This window comes from Eschrichtius robustus, chromosome 13 (genome assembly GCF_028021215.1).
Source record: "Eschrichtius robustus isolate mEscRob2 chromosome 13, mEscRob2.pri, whole genome shotgun sequence".
Taxonomy (NCBI): Eukaryota; Metazoa; Chordata; class Mammalia; order Artiodactyla; family Eschrichtiidae; genus Eschrichtius; species Eschrichtius robustus.
Window position 1 is genome coordinate 63924974 of NC_090836.1, and position 19957 is coordinate 63944930.

At 42.7% G+C, this 19957-nt stretch overlaps 1 protein-coding gene across 6 annotated transcripts in view; it reads right to left on the minus strand.

The window, feature by feature from the left end:
* BBS10 (Bardet-Biedl syndrome 10) overlaps window positions 1-19957 on the minus strand; it is a 180741-nt gene that overhangs the window by 133119 nt on the left and 27665 nt on the right. The window lies entirely within an intron of this gene.

Sequence of the window (19957 nt, forward strand, 5' to 3'; positions counted from 1 at the left end):
CTGAAGGTGGTGGTGTGGAAGTTCAGAGTGTGTTCAATGTTAAGAGAGATAACATTCTAGGAATGCAGTGAGTATGGCCTAAAGAGTTCAAAAGAAGTCATGGTTGGAATATGAGCTATTTTACATTTAAGGTATAAAATCCTGAACAATAAATTTAACATGAGCAGAAAATGAATTATTGTTCACATTTTCCTGCATCCCCTGGACAAGACTTGCATTTGTGATCATGATCAATGATAATGATCTCTGAGAGAATAACGACCTCCGAGAGGATCACTGGAAGCCAGTGTGACAGGCAGCATGACGGATGTTGCCACATCAGGAGTAATGATACAACCAGTGCGAAATAACTGATTTTACGGAACTGCAGGAGCAAAAAGATCTATATTGTTTCTACAGAAATAGCTTGCGAAAGCCACGACATTTGAGTAATAACTGTGTTGCTACCTTTTTCTTGCAGTGGAAGATATAAATTAGCTGGGAACAGCATATTTAACGAGAAAGAGCATGAAGAGATAGTCCCTGGACCTCAATAGGAACAGATGGGGACTGGATATTACAAAGAATCTTTCATTCACTGATTGGATAGAAGACAATTATGATTATCTCTACTCCACCATTTTCTAAATCGTCAGTTAATCATCTTTCATGGGCCCACGAACTTTGCATCTTCCAAACTGCCAAAGAGTGCTCTTTCTAAAATGCAAATCTAATCAAGTTTTTCCTGCTTACAACCCTTCAATATCTAGGGAACCAAACTGAAATTTTTCGGCTTGGCACATAATTTCCTTCATAATTTGTCTCTTAGCCTCATCTTCTGTAATACCCCAAGAGCTACTCTATGTTCTAATCACACAATTGGCAATTTTCAAAATCCTCAGTGCTCTTAAATGTTCTACCCTTTCTTGGGATTCCCTTACCATTAACTGTCTTCATAAATGATTCCTACATGTCTGGCAAGACCCACTCAGGCTCTCACCACCACCTCCCTGATGTCTCCTTTCCCTCCACCTCTCCCAGGCTGAAGGAAAGCAAGGGGCCAGAGAATTGGGGGAGGGAGGGAGAGAGGATGAGTTGAGGTCAGAGGGTGTGGGGTACAGTTCCCAGAGCTCCTTAGAGGATTTTATTCAGAGACAGATGTGAAGCCATCAGATGCCCGCCCCCCCAGTGAATTGCACCTCCCAATATTCACATCCTTAAGAAGTCCCTTCCCATTCTGAACGTAGGCTGGCTGTATGATTCAGTTTAACACAACAAGGCAGAAGTGACACTGTGCCAGTTCTGAGCTTAAGTCACCAGAAAGCATGGGAGCTTTTTCTTTTGTGCTTTGGAAATCCCTGGGCACCGTATAAGACGTTCAGCTACCTGCTGGAGAGACCATGTGAGCAGGCCATATGAAACATGGAGAGGCCGGAGACTGTATGGTGAGAGGAAGAGACCCAGCCATCAGTAGCCCAGCTGAGTCCAGCTTCCAGCTGTCCCTGCCAAGGAACCAGACATGTGAATGAAGCATCTTGGATATTCTAGCCCCATCCACAGACGTGTGAAGGTCCCGTGAGACATTCACTTGAGCCCCAGTCAATCTACACAAGCATGAAAAAACAACAAAAAGGTTATACCAAGCCACTAAATTAATTGATAACTGAACTGGGACTCAACAGGTGAGAACGGGTCTTGGCATCAAGTATCGATGACAAGATGTTGGGTGGGGGGTGTGCGGCAAGGGTCACTAGCAAGCCCCACATCTGGCATCATGAAGCAGGACTCCTGGACCCAATGGGCAGCCAAGGTGCAATCCTAGGCATCCAGCAAGACTGTACCCACACTTGTTGTTGGCCTAGCCATACTTTCCCACTCCCTATCGTGCTCACCCCATCAATCTCACACTTGACCGAGAGAGGTGAAGCATCAAACAAGTTCAGTGTGACAGCTACCCAAAGCTGTGCCAGGCGGTAAGGAAAGGCGACCATCCAGCTGGCAAGAAGCTGAGGACAGGAAACCGATACCTGATTAAATGGCTGAAGCTGATTACCAGCTAGTCCTTTGCTCTTCTGGTCAAGGGCACAGATTCTATCCCAGCTAATTTGGCTCTATTCCATGGCCACTGGCTAAACCTTTAATCCCAGCCAGCTGTCCAAATTGGACTCCCTCCATTAGTCTTGGAAAAGATAGGACAAGACACCATATTTTTTTGTTTTGTTTTTTATAAATTTATTTATTTATTTTTGGCTGCACTGGGTCTTCGTTGCTGCGTGCAGCTTTCTCTAGTTGAGGCGAGCGGGGGCTACTCTTCGTTGCGGTGCACGGGCTTCTCATTGTGGTGGCTTCTCTTGTTGCAGAGCTCGGGCTCTAGGCACGTGGGCTTCAGTAGTTGTGGCACGCGGGCTCAATAGTTGTGGCTCATGGGCTCTAGAGCACAGGCTCAGTAGTTGTGGCGCACGGGCTTAGTTGCTCCACGGCATGTGGGATCTTCCCAGACCAGGGCTTGAACCCGTGTCTCCTGCATTGGCAGGCGGATTCTCAACCACTGTGCCACCAGGGGAGCCCAAGACACCATGTTTAGCTCACAGGTTTTCTCAGGAAAATGCTGTGTTGTGAGTCCATATAACAGTAGCATCATCAGAAAACTAACTGGGTTCTACAATTCATCCACTCATCTCCTTCCTTCCTACATCCCAGCCTAAAGCTGTTCCTCTATTTGAATTCCCTATATCTATTAATGGGATCACCAGTCTTCACCCAGGCCCTCAGGTTTAAACTTTGACATTATTTTGAAGTCTCTCTTCCTTCCACCTACTACACCCAATCTACACCTTGGTATCACTTCTGCACGACTCTTAGCTCACTCTTTTTATTCCCATAGTCCTAGTTTAGGTCTATGTAACTTAAGTGAAGGGTTCCAAGAACTTCTTAACTGGTATTGCAACTTCTACTTTTTCCTTCTCTCCAATCCATCTTTTATATCTTTGCAAGAATAATCTTCCTAAAATCTTTTCTGAGCATGTCATTTTTCAGCTCACAATCCAGCTCGCAATCCATCAGTGATTCTCTAATTCCTGCAACAGGGCTGCAAACTCAAATACCTTCAGGTGATTTAGGTGTAAGATGTGACTGAATGTTTAGGATGACAGGGAGCTGTGGAGGCTTGCTGCCAGGTGGAGAGAATGGATCTGGCTAAAGACATTTACATTCCATATTTTTAGAACTACTGCTCTGACCAAACGAACCACAAAATTCCACAAAATGAAGGGCAGACTCTTTAGTCTGATATTTGAAGCTTTCCATGACTAGATTCCAGCCTACTTTTCTAGGCCCAGAGCATTACTGTCAGTGTGTGTTCAGAGGTGGTACGTATATGGCACGTGGCCGCTATTCTTCCAATCCTGGTCCATGGTACGTATTGCCACTGATCATGGTCCTCTTTCCTGTTGGGCTCAGATTCAGGCTCAGGATCCTCCTTAACACAACACCCCAGAGAGCAACTATGAGCCAGGAGGGCTTAGTGTGCCAGTTAAAACCTATATGACATTGTGTGCAACTCATGTCTGATCAATTCCAGCTCCGGCTGAATCCCCTTGTTCACTGTACCGTACTTAGCATGCAGACTAGAGAATTTGAGAATTTTGAAATAAACAGCCTGTTTAGCTGTTTTTCTCTGGCCCACACTCTGGGTTACCTCAGAGGCTGGTATGCTCTAGGCTCAATCCCATTTTAGGTGAGCTGCCCACTGGTCACTACAGGTCATGGCAGGAGACCGGTTCTGATCCTGGTAGTTTGCTCTAGAGAGAGGTTTAGATGAGGACCCCATTTTAGCAAAAGCAGATTTCTTAGAAAGTCTGCCATCCCCATGCCCCACTTCTAGCCTTGCAGTGGCCGTTGATCTCAGAGACCCCATCCCTGCTGATACTGCTGTTTCAGATGGACTTACTCACAGCAAATCTGGTCCACAGGATTTGGTCTGTTCATAGGTCATTTGTTAATGTTGTGTCTATAGATTCAGTCTCCCTAGAAGCATCATAATCTAGGTTGCCCGGTGGACTTAGATCAGTGGTATGTGTGGCTTATGGGAGATATTTATGGGACAGCGTCCATACAGAGTCCAAGATTTCCCCACTGAAAAGTTTATTCTATTCTGTAACCCTTGCTTCTATGACTTGGGGTCTGCTTCCCCTTTTCCTATTTAATCGGGCCCTGCACATTCCAAAGAGCCCAATTTTCCTCTTTGTTTGACAAGATGTTTATACTTTCTTCTAAAGCAACTGACTTTATTCTTTGTCCTAAAGGAGAAAGTAAGACAGATGCTAATAATATCACACAGACTAACTCAAAAACCCAAGGGAGGAAAAGTAGTAGAAGAATAATTTATTTTACAACATACTTAATGGAGCTAGTCTGTCTTCATTTGTGATCCTCTTGAGAGGCCTTCAGCCTGGTACCTGCTGTAGTGGACATCACACATATTGTGCTCTAAAGACAGGCTTGGAAATAGCAAAATTGGACATGAAAAAGGAGTCCTGCCTCACATGTCACCCTAAATGCTACTCTGCTTGTCCATATGGGCTAATATGCCCCCTGCAAAGCCTTAAAATTATTAGGTCCCTGGGGCAACCACAGCTAACAACGCAGCACGTTTGAGGGTGAATGTGTAGGGTGGTCAAATTGCAATGGGGAGCCAGGACCCCCATTCTCCCCATGGCTTTAACCCACTGAGTGTCTTTTGCTCTTCAAAGTTCTTGTTTTATTCTTTTCTTTTTTTTTTTTTTTTTTTACTTAGGAATAAACTCTGATATGGATTGAATGTTTGCATCCCCCCGCCCCCTTCCCTGTCCATATGTTGACGCCCTGATCCTCAATGTGGTAGTAATTGGAGGTGGGGCCTTCGGGAGGTATTAGGTCATGTGGGTGGAGCCCTCAGGAATCGGATTAGTGCCCTTACAAGAAGAGATACGAGAGAGATGATCCCTCTTTCTGCCATGTGAGGACACAGTATGAAGACAACCACCTGCAAGGCAGGAGGAGTTGACCTCATGAGACACTGAATCTGCTGGCACCTTCATCTTGGACCTCCCAGCCTTCAGAACCGTGAGAAATAAATGTCTGTTGTTTATAAGCCACTCAATCTATGGCAACTTTTATAGCAGCCTGAGCTGACTAAGACAAACTCCCACAAGAATTAGTTATATTTGAAGAGAAGGAAAGGAGGTAAAATCCATGCTAAGGACCACCTGCCAAAGTATCTCTCCCAGGGAGAGTGATTATTTCCATCTATCCCACCTGTACAAAAGGTGGAAGGAGGCGATCCATGGTGAGGATTCCAACCCCACAATGCCCCCTGGAACAGGGATTTGTCAAAGTTGGGGTTTTATCGTTAATAAAGACAAAGGCGCTGTAACAGGGTGGGGTGGGGGTTTCTGGAGAAGGCAGAACTTGATGACCCCTAGGAAAATGAACCCTCAGAACCACTCACATTTCACCAAAAGCTTGTCCACCACTGATAACTCGCCTCAACTGTGACAAAAGGGTCAGTCCAGGCCTGGGTAGCTAAGCCTCCCATCTGATCCCTGCCCCAGCTCAGGGGACATACACTGTCCCCCAGGCCTGGGGCCAGGTGGAGAGTGTCCTTCAGCCTTGAGGTCTCCAGTGCACATGGAGTTGCATTTTATGAAAACTCATGGAGTATTTAAAAATAATTTTTTATTTTTTATTAACCATTTTACCAGTTTAATAGAGACAGTCGCTTTTTTGTGGAGAGGAAAATATAATTTTACCAAAAGAGGACACTTTGTCATCCTTACTCCCACCTAGCCACCCCCACAACTCTTTGTTTGATCATCAACGGGGTGACTCCAGATTAATGTAATGCACCACCCAGTGAGGAGTCACGCCTGAAATAGCCTCCCAGCTGAGAATGTGCGGGCTAAGGATGATGCCAGTGCTGGTAAGGGGTGACAGGGACCTGTGATATGTAACAGAATGTTTTGTGAAACAACGAACTAGTAACTGTGCTGGAAAACTGACAGAATTATGTCCCTCTCCTAACCGTCCTAGGGATTTTAGGGTTTTTTCGTAGTTAAAATTTTATTAGGAAATAGGAATACTCAGGAAGATTGAAAAAAATCACAAGATATGATGAAGAATTAATTAGGAAGAAGCAGACAGAGAAGGCCGTGACAAATAATAGCATATACAACTTCTCTCATGGCACCAATAGTCAATCTCCTGATACTTCTAGTTTTCTCAAAGCCATGTTTTATTTCTATCATTGTTCACTTTATTTCTTGGCAAATATTTAGGTGTTTTACTCATTGCCTTATATAAAGTTAACAGTACATCTCCTGTGTTCTGTCTTGTCCTTTTTTTTCCTAGATGCTGCTTTAAATGGCAGGCCAGGGTGTAGGGTGTTTGATGTTCTCTGAGTTACCAGGAGTTCTGGGCTGTAAATAAATCATGAATGTACCACATCATTCATGAATTATACATTTTTGCTTGTGCTTTCTATAGAACACTATGCATCAAAATCGAATCCAAAGTACTGAAATTTTAGGCGGTTTAGATCATTAAAATAGCTGGTTATTCAGCCTTGCAAAAAGATTTTTTAAGAAAAAATCTATGTCTACGTAAAAATTCTTACCAGCTGGAAAAAGCACAGCCTTCCCTACACTTACCAACACCACGGTGATGCATTAGATCACAGAGGACATGAGGGGGTTTAAAAGCACAGAGTCCTAACGTCATGTGGTATATATTTCAATTTTTTAAATTAAAAATAGTACTTTCCATAACGGGCATCCTTTTAAGTCTTTGGGCTTGCAGCCCAATTACATGGCTAATATGATATTTTCTCCGCTTTCACAAATGGAGCACAGTCTGTCCCCAACTTACTAAGAACCCAACTTAGAAGTTCCAAAGCTTCATTCAGAGGTTGTTTGGTTGGAACAGATTAAACACATTTTCGCAGAGAAAGAAGATGAGTGGTTCTGTCCCCATGCAAGCTCACAATCTGTTAACTCACAAGATACCAGCAATATGGACCTAACGATAATCTAGACAGTGATCAACAGATAGAAACATATTTCTATGGAAAACTGTGTTCAGTTATTCAACTTGGGATAGGAAGAGCAGATTTCCTGTCATTCCTCCTTTGTTCCTGCCTTCCTTAGCTGCTATGTCACATAGACCTGAGGCTGTTCCACCCAGGCCGGGGCTGGGAAGAGTGGCAAAATGGCAAAAAGAGGGTCAGTATATATGGGTGCACCCATGTGGAGGGTTGATTCTTAATTCTAGGGTTCTTTGAACTCAAAATTATGTTTCATGTGTGTTTCATGCATGTGTGCACGTACCAATGTGTGTTTTCTAGAAAGACAGTCTGTTCCTTTTGTTAGATTCTTAGAAGGATCTCAGACCCTCAGACTCAAAAAAAAAAAAAAAAAATTAAGAATCACTACTCTTGCCCACTCTCATCACTATTATTCAACCTAGTTTTGGAAGTTTTAGCCACAGCAATCAGAGAAGAAAAAGAAATAAAAGGAATCCAAATCAGAAAAGAAGAAGCAAAGCTGTCACTGTTTGCAGATGACATGATACTATACATAGAGAATCCTAAAGACGCTACCAGAAAACTACTAGAGCTAATCAATGAATTTGGTAAAGTAGCAGGATACAAAATTAATGCAAAGAAATCTCTTGCATTCCTATACACTAATGATGAAAAATCTGAAAGTGAAATTAAGAAAACACTCCCATTTACCACTGCCACAAAAAGAATAAAATATCTAGGAATAAACCTACCTAAGGAGACAAAAAACCTGTATGCAAAAAATTATAAGACACTGATGAAAGAAATTAAGATGATACAAATAGATGGAGAGATATACCATGTTCTTGGATTGGAACAATCAACATTGTGAAAATGACTCTACTACCCAAAGCAATCTACAGATTCAATGCAATCCCTATCAAACTACCACTGGCATTTTTCACAGAACTAGAACAAAAAATTTCACAATTTGTATGGAAACACAAAAGACCCCGAATAGCCAAAGCAATCTTCAGAAAGAAAAATGGAGCTGGAGGAATCGGGCTCCCTGACTTCAGACTATACTACAAAGCTACAGTAATCAAGACAGTATGGTACTGGCACAAAAGCAGAAATATATATCAATGGAACAGGATAGAAAGCCCAGAGATAAACCCACGCACATATGGTCACCTTATCTTTGATAAAGGAGGCAAGCATATACAGTGGAGAAAAGACAGCCTCTTCAATAAGTGGTGCTGGGAAAACTGGACAGCTACATGTAAAAGTATGAAACTAGAACACTCCCTAACACCATACACAAAAATAAACTCAAAATGGACTAAAGACCTAAATGTAAGGCCAGACACTATCAAACTCTTAGAGGAAAACATAGGCAGAACACTCTATGACATAAATCACAGCAAGATCCTTTTTGACCCAGCTCCTAGAGAAATGGAAATAAAAGCAAAAATAAACAAATGGGGCCTAATGAAACTTAAAAGCTTTTGCACAGCAAAGGAAACCATAAACAAGACCAAAAGACAACCCTCAGAATGGGAGAAAATATTTGCAAATGAAGCAACTGACAAAGGATTAATCTCCAAAATTTACAAGCAGCTCATGCAGCTCAATAACATAAAAACAAACAACCCAATCCAAAAATGGGCAGAAGACCTAAATAGACATTTCTCCAAAGAAGATATACAGATTGCCAACAAACACATGAAAGGATGCTCAACATCATTAATCATTAGAGAAATGCAAATCAAAACCACAATGAGATATCATCTCACACTGGTCAGAATGGCCATCATCAAAAAATCTAGAAACAATAAATGCTGGAGAGGGTGTGGAGAAAAGGGAACCCTCTTGCACTGTTGGTGGGAATGTAAACTGATACAGCCACTATGGAGAACAGAATGGAGGTTCCTTAAAAAACTAAAAATAGAATTATAATAAGACCCAGCAATCCCCCTACTGGGCATATACCCTGAGAAAACCATAATTCAAAAAGAGTCTTGTACCAAAATGTTCATTGCAGCTCTATTTACAATAGCCAGGACATGGAAGCAACCTAAGTGTCCATCATCAGATGAATGGATAAAGAAGATGTGGCACATATATACAATGGAATATTACTCAGCCATAAAAAGAAACGAAATGGAGTTATTTGTAGTGAGGTGGATGGAGTTACAGTCTGTCATACAGAGTTAAGTAAGTCAGAAAGAGAAAAACAAATACAATATGCTAACACATATATATGGAATCTAAGGAAAAAAAAAAAAAGGTCATGAAGAACCTAGTGGTAAGATGGGAATAAAGACACAGACCTACTAGAGAATGGACTTGAGGATATGGGCAGGGGGAAGGGTAAGCTGTGACAAAGTGAGAGAGTGGCATGGACATATATACACAAACAAACGTAAAACTGATAGCTAGTGGGAAGCAGCCGCATAGCACAGGGAGATCAGCTCGGTGCTTTGTGACCACCTAGAGGGGTGGGATAGGGAGGGTGGGAGGGAGGGAGATGCAAGAGGGAAGAGATATGGGAACATATGTATATGCATAACTGATTCACTTTGTTATAAAGCAGAAACTAACACACCACTGTAAAGCAATTATACTCCAATAAAGATGTTAAAAAAAAAAAAAGAATCACTACTCTAGCAGATATAAACAAAGAATGGAATGAGATTTCTTGCCAGCATTGTTCCTCCATCCTAGGTAATCTCCCAAGACATTTAGAGTAAGTGAAAAGGCTGGTAAATAACTTTCCCTGAGCACCCAAGTGTGCTCCATCCTCACTCCCAGCAAACCTGGGTGTCCCAGAAACCTTCCCTCAGCCCCACTCCCCCAGGTCCAATTACTTAAAGAGTTAATTCCTGGCCCAGTAGGGGACCTCCAGGGACCACTGTCTGTTCTCATTGGCTCATGCCTTGGCCACACCTGTGGTTAAATATTTTAATATCAACCCTGGCTCTCCCACTCACTCACGGTATTGACTTGGAGATAAACTGTTTTACTTAACAGCTTCAGTTTCCTTCTCGGTGAAATGAGGGATGAAAATACCACCTAGCTTGCTGATATGATATGAGGATTAAACAAGAGAGTGTAAATTAAGAGTAAGGGCTCCATAAAGATGAGGTACCATCATCTCCTTATTATTTAGTGGTTATTATTATTATTGACATGCTCTAGAAAATACTTCACTGACTGAGAGGTGAAAACAAATGACCTCAATCTACTAACTCAAAAATTCTGCGACTCTATGGCAGACATATTTCCATGCCTCTGATATCAGAAATTGATGTGCCATCAGCGATTCCCTTCAGAAGGAAACATTCTCTGTAACCTATGCTTTTCCATTGCTAATAATTTCATATGCATTTGCACCTTAGGCAGGGTCGGCCAATTAGAAGACTCATGAATACTGTCCGTGCTCCAAGAGTGCAGGTTTGGGAATATGCTGATTGTGTCCAGATGGTTTTAGCTATTCTATGGAATGATCTAGCTGATGAACTATGTCATCAGCATTGAAACAAGAAATTTTCAGCCGGGAAAAAGAGAACTCAAATCCTTCTTTCCATAGCTTTGTAATTTGCATACCCCAATCTGGGGGCTTCTATAGAAAACTGGAATGATCTTGTCCTCCAGCGCGCTCCGTACGTTTGGCAATGTCCCCATTGCCGCGACTCCCATGCACTGCTGCCGGCAGCATTCCTGCATCAGCATCTACATTTCCTGATGGAACAACTGCCTCCGTTTAGGTGCCCTGTTTCTTATATAATTGCCTCCAAATAAATTCTATATAGTTCCATATCCAGGAAGCTCTAATTACCTTTCACAGCCTAAGTAAGGACCCTAGACAAACTCCCTCCTCCCTTGCGACAGGGTTCAACGTATAACACCTTGACATATCATCTATTTTTAAGCTGAAGGAATTTGAGATACGGCATGTGCAAGAAAGATTTTTGACCTTCCCTTGAAGCAGGACATAAAACTCTACATGAGAGGTGCTCTCCCTAAACCCTGAGGAAAGGAACATCCTTCTCTAAGACACTAAGTGGAATCTGAATGAACAGGCCTTGCTGTTTCCCCAAGTTTACTACATTTATTAGCTCATACCTTTTTTATTCTGTCACATTTTTCCACCACTCTCCTGTCTTCATGAAACCTAGCATAAAAGCAAATGAATGTGAGGGTGTGTGAGAAAGAGAAGAGTGAGTGAGCTTGCAACTGCGTGAGGCACCTTGCTTGAGAACAACAGAAACTGTGTGTGAGAGGTGAAGACAGAACAGAAAGAAACGAAAGAAGGAAGAAGGGAAGGGAAGAGACATAATTTCTATAGTATCTAGCATTAGATAGAAGCAGCAGGCCATAACATTAGAGTGAGGACCACACCCAGTCTTGGGGCTCTGGGTTCCTTTGCCCTGCAGGGTTTCAGCTGGTGGAGGCTGAAGTACAATGCCATCTGGGCAGTAAGCCTGGACTCCGGTCTGTGGGGACGTCCTGGAATGCTCTCACTAGTCTTCAATGCCAGAAGGGCAGCTTGGTGAGCAAATGCTTCTTTCACAGGATCACAAGAGATTGGGCCATCAGAATGATGCCAACAAGCTGATTTGGCAAGGCTCCAATTTTTTATATGGACAGGGCGCCCCCCCTCCCCACACACACACACTTGGGGTAGCTTACCCATTAGTTCTGCTCTTCCGTGATCATGTTATTCCCAAGAAAGAAGGCAGGCAGAGCAAAGTCTATCTAACTAGTGGGGAAGGAACCATTGAAATAAAGGGATCATATTTCCCAGAAGATGTTGTAGGACTTGGAAATTGTATCTCAAGTTTGGGGCCAAAAGTATTCTTAAATTTTGCAGATGTGTAGTACATCTTAGGTTAACCTTGGTCAGAGTGTAACGCATTCAGAGAGAGACATGAGAGACATGAGAGACAAACTGCAAAATTTCCCTAAAAATGGAAACTTAAAGACTCTGGTTAACTGAATAAAACTATGATCTCAATGAATAAGAATGGCAAAGTAGAAGACAAAAGAAAATGAAGAAAAAAGAGAAAAGAATCAGGGACTAGTAGAGGACAAAGCACACCTGTATTTTGGGAAGACAGGTTGTCAGGAAGGAGAGGAAGTTGAAACTGGGGGCTTTGGTGGTTCTGCTTCAAGACGATGAATAGCCCTGAGCCTGACGCCTCTTCAGAGTGTCTGTGACAACGAGGACAGCAGAGCCTACAGGGAGTCTCAAACTTGAGAGGTAGGTGGCTTTTATTGAAAGTGTAAATTCTAGGGTCCCAAGGCTATGGTCCTGATTTGTAGTCTTATGTGGGATCCAGGCATCTGCATTTACACATGCTCTCCAAGCTGATTCTGATATAGATGGTCCATAGGTCACGTTCCAGGAAACAGAGACAAAGTTAAGATTCTTTTTTAATGATTAAAAGAAAAACAAGTTACAAATGCAAACACAAGCACTTCCTCCAGGTCACAAGGTGAAATTCCAGGCCCCTTCAGGGCCTGTCTCTGGGTCCTACCCCAACTGTCCACCCATCCCTGTGACCTCTCCTTTTATGGGCTCCCCAAGCCTACAAGCTGCTTGGATGGTAAGGAAGGCTCTGCCTGAATCTGAAGACTATTTTCTCTCATGCAAACAGTTTTTCTAGAACACTGTGTTACTATTTTTTTCCATGGAGGGGTAGGAAATCAATGAACGTGATGGTCATTTTTATAGGTTCAGAAAGGCAGAAACAAGTGGACCAGTACTTGAATATAAGAAGCAGCTTAATTTTTGTGCAAGAACTGCAACTTTTAAAAAACATTAAAAGAAAAAGTTCCCCAAGCAGTTGAAATGTAATTACTTATACCAACATTTTCCATGTAGTAAATTAAAATGATCGAGAAAAGGTCTACCATAATTGATAAAGAAAGGCTATTCAAGAGGCTGCAGGACACCCAAATGGCCCCTTTCCAACCCTAAGGGGATGGGAGACAGACAACCTGCCTAATCCAACTGGTGCTCAGAATGTGTTTACAAGGATGAAGCCATTTCCTTTTTTTGTCAAGTCATTTTCTTTACTTACTATTTTGCATTTAAATACCCAACGAAATGAATGCGTCTGAAGGTTATTTAATTCAACAGGTATTTCTGTTGCCTCAGAATTGCAGCTGAAATCCAAAGCTGAGACCGATAGCTAAGGAGTACTACAAGTTCTAAAAAGAGCGACGCTGGACACAGCTATTCAGGATTTGTTAAGAGTGACCAAATGTGATTTTGTGGCCCTTAGCCTAACACCCACCTCCGGCTTGTCTAAGAGAAGGCTAGGGATTTGTTGGAGGAAAGAGGCTTTCTTTGAATAGATTTGTCAGGAGAATGGGCTCTGGAATATTCCTCTACCTCCAGTCAGGTGAAGGAAGCAGTCAGAGAACCTCTCAGAGCCAAGAGTGTGGCGTCTGCCACAAAGGGAAAGGGACAGCTCACCTAGTTCCCAGCTAGATGCTCAATGAGGTGCCCCAGTTCTCCTACCAGAGCCGAGAACCTATATGTGACTATAGGAATTTGGGTGTGTGCCTGATGAAGACAGAGGTGGCCCCTGTTGGCCTCTGATGGCAGGGCAAGGAGAGTGGCCTGATCTTCTAGGTTTCAGTGGGAGCAAGGGGGCGGGGGACAAGTGAGGAAAGACTGAATGATGTTTTCTAGAGGGCCAAGTGGATACTAGGAAAAGCAGCTGAGCAGAAGAGCTGAGTGGGAACTACCCAAAGAGTGCGTTACACGCAGCAGAGAATAGAGCAGAGTGGAATTATGGAAGTGGGCATGGGGAGTGTCCTTCAAAGAACTGACAAACGTTCCTCACAAGAAAACTGAGCCAGCATTTGGGCTGTTTTCCACGAGAGAAAAGGCATTCAACAGCCAAGAGAGATACTCAAACAGCACTGGAGAAATAATATTTTGCCCCTTTTCCTATCATCCTTCTTCCCCTCCACCCTTTGCTCCAAATGTGGATGAGTCAATAGCATCCTGGGGAGGACATGAAGCAAGGACAGGCCACAGTCCCCTCCCTAAATCCAGGGTTCTGAGCATAGGCTGGGCATGGGCAGGGGAAAGGCAAGAAGCTTTGAACTAGATGAAGAGAGCAGAAGTTTGTGTTTTTTAAAAAAATTATTTATTTATTTATTTGTGGCTGTGTTGGGTCTTCATTGCTGCGCATGGGCTTTCTCTAGTTGCTGCGAGAAGGGGCTACTCTTCATCGCGGTGCGCAGACTTCTCATTGCGGTGGCCTCTCATTGCAGAGCACGGGCTCTAGAGCACAGGCTCCGTAATTGTGGTGCACGGGCTTAGTTGCTCCGTGGCATGTGGGATCCTCCCGGACCAGGGCTCGAACCCGTGTCCCCTGCATTGGCAGGGGGATTCTTAACCACTGCACCACCAGGGAAGTCCCAGAGAGCAGAAGTTTGACATTAGATTGATCTGGATTTCCTAATTACTGAAATAATAGTGTCCTAATACTTGGAAGTGACAGGTAAAGCTAAGGGATCTGCCTGAGATATTGTCCAAAGGCAGAGAAAGGAGAACAAATAGGATGTTTGATGGTACTAAGAGAGGAAAAACAAGACAAACAAAAAATGGACATTTCCTGATTGAATTTTCTTGAGTCCTGCCTATTGATTAAGCCAGATACCTTTGCAATGTGCACAGGCTATAAAGGATAGAAACATGAGTAAGACTACTGCTGTCACCAGAAAACTTGGACAAGTGCGGGTGGATTCCTGACTGAGATAAGAACTTGTGTTTGCTCTCTGTGACTTTGCAGCCTCCCCCAGGCTAAGAGGAGTGCTCCTTTGCCTCAGGGAGGTTTATGTTTCAGGGCAGAAAGCGGGAATACAGGAAGGCAATCTGTCCTTCTGTCTTTTGTAAAAGGTGGTATGACTTGTGAAAATATTCGGTATCCATTAAGGAGAGGCAGAACAAAAGGAGTGTCTTTGAGGGTCAAGAGAGGGGAAAAATATCCCTCAAGTGGAAAGGAAATAGAATTCAGCTGGATCCATAGGTAGCAGGAGACTGCCGCTCCTTCCAACAGCACCATAAATGGGAGGACAGAGCTTAGAGGGGAAGAGTAGACCACGGAGAGAGGGTATGTCCCAGCCAGCAGGCTCCATTCAAGGAATGGTGAAGACTTGGATAATGAAACCAAATGATGAGCTCAGTGGGATACCTGTGAGCTTCATAAATTCTCATTCATACCTAGGGAAAAACTGAATTCTCTGCTAATCTGGAGGTATTGGGACTTGGAGTCAGATATAATATGATCTTTGAATTGCCATTTATTGATCATCAGTATTTGGAGTTGTAAATTCATATCCGCTACATGAGAAAAAAAAAAACAAACCAACCTATAAGTATCTAGATAAATGTCACAAGAGAGGTATATGATAAGAGGCTGAGAAAAGATCCTTCAAGGAAGGGGTCACCAGCAAGTTACTTTATGGAGCAGATAAGATTTGAAATAAGCCTTGGATGAATGATATGTAGGATTCAAATGACAGTAGAGGCAAAGGGATGAAGATGGAAAAGTCAGAGGGAAATAGTGTGTAGAAGCACTTTACTGCAGCTATCCATAGAAGATGCTACATAGGGAGATCAGGGATGAGAAACGGAATTGGGTGGGGCTTGAATGGGAATCTGAGGACTTGTATTTATTTTGGCAGCAACAGGGAAACACTGACAGTTTCAGAGCTGAGCTTTAGAAAAAAATCAATCTGGCAGAGAGATATGGGGTGGATAGAAGGAGAAAGTGATCGAGATGGGATGGGAAACAGGAGGTTATTGCTGAAATCCAAGCAGGAGGTCATGAAGGCCCGTGGCACAGCAGATGGTAGTAACCTTCAATTATAGGAAGGGCTGTGTAAGATACTGAGGAGGTAGATCTTAGACCTGCATGGGTGTGAGACAAAAGACTTCTAAGCGTCAAGCCCAGCTGATGGGAAAAATCATAATGCCATGGTAGAACTGGGAAATAGTAGAAGAGAGGTAATTTACAATTGACAAGTTCTGAACTTGAGTTTAACCTGAAAACTGAATTTACAATTAGGTAGAGATGTTAGGAGTGTAGACGGGTTTAGAGATGAAGAGTTAATGGCGCCTTCGTAGCAAAGTTGCCTATCTCCATAGCTGGGACTTCCCTTCGTGGATGTCTCAGAATGATTTGCGGGAGGGAGGGGGAGGGGGAGGGGGAGGGGTGGGCTGTGGCAATGAAGGCACAGAGAACTGAAATGCAGAGCTGGGCAAAGAATGTGGCTCAGTCCAGATACTGAACCTGAGAAGAACTGGTTTTAAAGAATTTTTTGGTTTACTTGAGACTTTCTCCCATTTTCCCCAATGATCTTTTTACCCCTGGGCTCCTTTGTCTTTCCCAGCACCTTTCAAGCTTTCTGTCCCATGGACTTTTCTCAAAAATAGGATAAATATACATATACCTGAAGGCCAAACAGACTTCCTAAGTTTGGAGAGGCTCTGCTACTTTCAACTTGGTGGACCTGGGGAGCATTTCTCCATCCCACTTGGTCTCAATTTGCTTTACCTCCCACCCCCAATTTTTTTTAATGGAAAAATACAAATTAGTAGGTTTTTTGGTAGAGAAGAAATGAGATAATGTATAATAAAGCACCAGATAGAGTGACTGGTAAATATTAAAGCCTCAACAAATGTTAGTTCCCGTCTCTTCTGCCCTGCACCTGTCAGTAGTAATTCCTAATAGAGATGAGGACCCCCCGTAGGGAGCACTGAATTCCACACAGAAGAATGCATGGAGACCCACACCCCTATTCAGCTCCATAAATGGCAACTCCATCCTTTTAGTTGCTCAGGTCAAACCTTGAAATCATCGTGAATCCCTCTCTCCCTCTCACATCCAACATGCATCCCTGAGCAATTTATATTTTATTGGTCTGTTTACTCTTTTAGTGCCTGTCTCTCCGCTAGGAAATAAGCCCCATGAGGGCTGCAGCTGGTCTGCACACAGTGGCCTGCACCCCAGAGGCTCTTAAGACTAGGTGAATGAATGCATGTGAATGAAGTGGGAAGGGGAGACCGGCTGCTTCAAGCAAACAGAAGAAAATCTGGCTGTAGATGCCTCCAGCTTCTTATGAGGTAGCATATTTCTTATGAGGGAAGAATAGAGTTGTATATTGCTCCCTTCCAACTTAAGGAGACTGATATGCCAAAGAGTTTGATCTTGTTCAGGGAAAGGCTAATTCCCCAGCTTCTATGGGTATTCTGTGCTACTAACGGGCAGATATCCTGAGAGAATGGCCTTTTGTTTAGCAGAGAGCCTTAATGAGGTTAAGGATTTACCAAGGGAGGCTTGCAGTGGGTTCAGAGCAGTGAAGTGGAGAATAAAACTGTTTACATTAAAAGGAGCAGAGTATTAGTTTCCTAGGGCTGTCATAACAAGGTAAAAGAGACCTGGTGCCTTAAACAACAGAAATTAAATTTCTCAGAGTTCTGAAGGCTAGGAGTTCAAGATCAAGATGTTAGCAGCCTTGGTTTCTTCTGAAGCCTCTCTTTGGCTTGTAGATGGCCATTTTCTCCCTCTGTCATCACATGGTCTTTCCTTTGTGTTTGTGTCCTAATCTCCTCTTCTTATAAGGACACTAGTCATATTGGGTTAGGGCCCACTTTAATGACCTCATTTTAATTTAATTACCTCTTTAAAGACCCTATCTCCTTCTGTGACTGGCTTATTTCACTTGCATGAGGTCCTCCAGTTTCATCCATATGAACCTGGATTTGGTTGTTGCATGTGGTAGAATTTCCTTCTTTTTATTTATTTATTAAAAAACATTTTTTGGCTGCACCTCACAGCTTGTGGGATCTTAGTTCTCCGACCAGGGGTTGAACCCAGGCCCTCGGCAGTGAAAGCACAGAGTCCTAACCATTGGATCACCAGGGAATTCCCAGAATTTCCTTCTTTTTAAAGGCTGAATAATATTCCATTGTACGTATACACTACATTTTCTTTATCTATTCATCCATCAGTAGGCATTTAGATTGTTTCTATATTTCGGATATTGTGAATAATGTTGCAATAAACATGGGAGTACAGATACCTCTCTGAGATTCAGATGCCAATTCTTTTGGATATATACTCAGAAGTGAGATTGCTGGATCATATGGTAGTTCTATTTTTAATTTTTTTGAGGAATCTCCATATTGTTTTCCATAACAGCTGCACCGTTTTACATTTCCACCAACAACATACAAGGGTTTCAACTTCTCCACATCCTCATCAGCACTTGTTGTCTTTTGTGTTTCTGATAATATCCACCCTAATAGGTGTGAAGTGATATCTCATTATGATCCCAAGCTCATAGAAGCAGAGAGTAGAATGGTACCAGGGGTTGGGGGGAGGAGGAAATGGGGAGTTGTTGCTCAATGGGTATAAAGTTTCAGTCATGCAAGATGAATAAATTCTAGAGATCTGCTGTACAATACAGTGCCTGTAGTTAACAATACTGTAATGCACACTGAAAAATTTGTTGAGAGGGTAGATCTCAGATTAAGTGTTCCACACACACATACAAAAGGAAAGAGACAGGAGGAAACTTTGGGAGGTGATGGATAGGTTTTTTACCTGGATTGTGGTGATGCTTTCATGCATATTTGCTTATGTTCAAACCCATCGAATTATATACATTAAATATGTGCAGATTTTTAAAATATATATTGATTACTCAGGGTTAGGACTTCAACGTATGAATTTTGGTGGGGGACACAATTCAGCCACAACAAAGAGGTAGAACATAGAGGTTGGAAAGCTGGGAATGAGAGAGGGATGAGGGAACACAGAAGCCACATCCCATGGAGGGAGGCCAGGGATCCTGCAGAAGGAGGCAGATGGTGTTGGGGAGTCTGCTAGGTGTCTGCCAAAAGCCATCTTCCCTTCTTCCGGAGGAACAGAGTTTAGTTGTGCATATGACTGCCTGGCTAGAAGCTGTTTCCTAGTCACCCTTGTGGCTAGGTGTGGTCCTCTGACTATGGAATGAGAGTAGAAGTGACATATGCAGGTTTTGTTCACTTGTTTAGAAAGAATGTGACTGCCCTGCATTTCTACTCTGTCTTATCTGTGAATGGTAACACAGACTTGTCTACAGCCCAGCTTTGACTGTGCAGTCAAGGACAAGGCCCTAGGGGAAGGCAGGGAAACAAGATGAAACAAGAGCTTGGAACCCTGTGTGACTGTGAGGAGTCATCTGCTATATGAGAGTGAAATAAACGTCTACATCGTTAGCCTCTGCATTTTGGAGACTGATATGGCAGCTCTGCCTTTACCCTAAGTGACACAGACAGCAAAATATCTTCCATGGCCCCATGACCAGTGTATTTTTTTAAACTCTTGTTATGAAACCTTTATAACAGATAAAAAAGAGCAAAAATGGAAAAATTAACCCTATGGATCCATCTAGTTTTAGACTCTATCAACTTTTTGCCACATTTACTTCATCTATTTTTGTCCAAAGGGTTTTAAGAAGAGTCATGGTTCGTTTTAAATTTTTTGCTGTACTGTCCAGCATTGTAAAACTATTTCAAAAGTTATTTCAAACTTTTGTAAATGTTTGCTACACAAGAACTTGTTGTATCAGTGAGGAAATCAAAGAAAAATGTGTGACTTTTTCCCTTGTAAGGTGCCAATGGATGGAGAAAGGTCAAGAACCATAGGAAGTGGAATGTGAGGTGGATTGAGAGTTTAGCAGGACTAGGAAATCTGAGCAAGGAGCAAGCACAGCAGTCAAGCCCCTTGGGGTTTGCAGAAATCTTGGGAAAGGCACTGAACTCTCCATAGTATGTTGGATAGGTACTCAAGCCATTTTTGTTTAAACAGTAAATACGAAAGCAACTAAATACATAGACTAGACGACTTAGGGACACCAAGATGACAA